The sequence below is a fragment of the Gigantopelta aegis genome, chromosome 13 (assembly GCF_016097555.1).
Source record: "Gigantopelta aegis isolate Gae_Host chromosome 13, Gae_host_genome, whole genome shotgun sequence".
Taxonomy (NCBI): Eukaryota; Metazoa; Mollusca; class Gastropoda; order Neomphalida; family Peltospiridae; genus Gigantopelta; species Gigantopelta aegis.
Window position 1 is genome coordinate 19,799,361 of NC_054711.1, and position 2,882 is coordinate 19,802,242.

A 2,882-nucleotide genomic window follows, 5' to 3' on the forward strand; every position below is an offset into this window, starting at 1 on the left:
CAAAGATTGTTGTATGTACTGGTTTGCCTATTGGAAATGTCTATTGGAAACGAGATATATTATGGACCAAATGTTAAAATAGCCACGTTAGATTCCAAATGGTCGAAGTTTAAAATGTGCTTAGGTGTTGCTCGCCCCACAACAACAAAAGAGTTAGTTAAAGTTTGTTTTGATTAACGACACCACTAGAGCACATCGATCAATTAATTGTCGGCTATTGGATGTCAAACCTATTTCATTTTGATTAATTTTCAATGGAATGAAGATGCAGACGAAGCATTTATAAAACTTAAAGAGGCATTAATGTCAGCCCCAGTATTGGGATACCCCAAACCAACTGGTGAGATTATCTTTGATACAGATGCGTCAGGTGAAGCAATAGGTGCGGTCTTGATCCAGATACAAAATAGAAATGGTACTTGCTTACATGAGCAAAAGTTTATCTCCCTCAGAGAACAAATTACTGTACTACACAGAGAGAACACCTATCAGTAGTTACAGCATGCCGTACCTGGCATCCTTATATCTTTGGTCGCCCAGTTACAATACGCACTGATAACTCAGCAGTAGTTTGGGCCAAGCGAATCAAACGACCAGTTAATCAAATGGCTAGATGGTTACAGGAGTTAGGCAATTACCATCTCATCGAGATGCATAGACCTGGCCGCATTCATTGGAACGCAGACGCTTTGAGCAGGCTCCTACATGAAGATTATTTAAACAATGCCATCGTGAAAATGGGCCTTGTGAGTATCCACAAAATATAACATCTGTAAATAACAACCCATGTGCAGTACTTACCGGAGCTCAATCTGAAAAAAATAGTGTGCACTGACAATATATAATTGAAAGATAATGTACACAAATCACACTCCCAAACATCAGAGACTGATAATCAGCCTTGTATTGAGTATAACCCCCCCCCCCCCCCCCCGATTAAATCTGAAATATTAAGAGCGCAACAGTTACAAGACCCAAATATATCATTAATAATGAAAGCAAAAGAAGTTAACTGTCGCCCTGAATGGAATGAAATAGCTTCCCAGTCACGTGAATGCCAGGCATTATGGGCACAATTTCAGCAATTAGAGATGGTATGCTACAGCGAAGGTGGGAATCCGATGATGGTAAAACTTACCACTGGCAGATAGTTGTGCCTGACACAAAGCGCAGAATTATTACGACCCTCTGCCATGATTCTCAGTTGTTATATATATATATATATATATATATATATATATATATATATATATATTACAAATTCATATACCTGAATACTTACTGACACCACAGTTACAACTGATCAGTTCTATCACAACCTCTGGTTACAGATTCATCTACCTGAACACTTACTGACACCACAGTTACACCTGATCAGTTCTATCACATCATCTGGTTACAGATTGAGCTACCTGAACACTTACTGGCACCACAGTTACATCTGATCAGTTCTATCACAGCCTCTGGTTACAGGTTCATCTACCTGAACACATACTGACACCACAGTTACATCTGATCGGTTCTATCACAGCCTCTGGTGCAGCTTGCACCTCCAATATGGCCTAGAATCTCTGAATGTAGCATGGAATCTTGAACTCAGATATTTTCTTGAGGATGTGCTCTTTGGGTATTCTGTTGTCATATCCCAGAGATATGTGGCAGTGTTTCCACACTTTGGTTTTATGATGGCTTCTTAAACGTCTTTCCTCTCAGACTAGATAGCTGAATCAATTGTAAACATGGCCCTTGCAGTAAAATATTCAAATTTTTACTAACCTCTTTGTACGGTTCATCACCAATTCCAAACTGGCTAGGAGCTTCAGATATAGCTGGTGGATCTTTCCCGAATACAACCAATAATATATTTTGCCAATGCCATCAATTTGTCCTTTTGTGTCACATCCAGTTACTGCATTGAAAGCCTTCTAATGCCGAGGTTCTTTCTGAACCCAGTTCATCACAAATTAGTTCCATGTTGATCTGGTTGTGATTTACGCCACTAGAGCACATTGAATAATCAATCACCGGCTATTGGATGTCCATACAAAGAGGTCATTAAAAATGTGACGATTGTACTGCTTGGAACCAAACACAAGGACCATTTCTACAAGCTCAAGAACACATCAACAAAACGAAAGTGTGGAAACACTGCCACATATATCTGGAACAATGAAACAGCATACCAAAAACACCACATCTCCAAGCACATATCTGAGTTCAAGATGTCATGCTACATTCAGATATTCTTGATCCATGCATATTTGGTTGGGGTCAGGGGGTTTACTATGTTTGGATCTGTGCTGTTGCAGACACAAGCTTTACCAGAGGCTGTGCTAGAACTGATCAGATGCAACTGTGGTGTCCGTAAGTGTTCAGGTAGATGTACCTTTAGTTTAAGCGACACAATAGTCAATGTGCATAGCGCTGCTTGCGTGAAGGTGACAAGGACTGCTGCAGTATGCATTCTGTTAGACAAAATAGATGCCTAATAATTCATTATGAATTATAATGCACAATAGGGATGTTCTTTTATTTCATTAGTTTAAAATATAGAACATAAAAGTAATTAGTATTGCACATTGCATTTGTATGTGGACTAGGATAAATATTATTTGCCAAATGATTAAATTGGTGTCCATTTTAAATTGCCATATGTCTGCCATTTAAAAGTTAAAATGTCTGCCATGACTGGATGACTATAAATCTAAACAATTTGATTCATTGACTACTGAAATGTACATAGACAACACAACTCTTCTTCTACGTTAACTGGACGTTTATATAACAGAAACATAATACTATATTAAAATTGTAGCATTTTGAATTTCAAGATAGTTGCCATGATTGAATGACTATAAAAATTAAACCAACCATTTCACAAA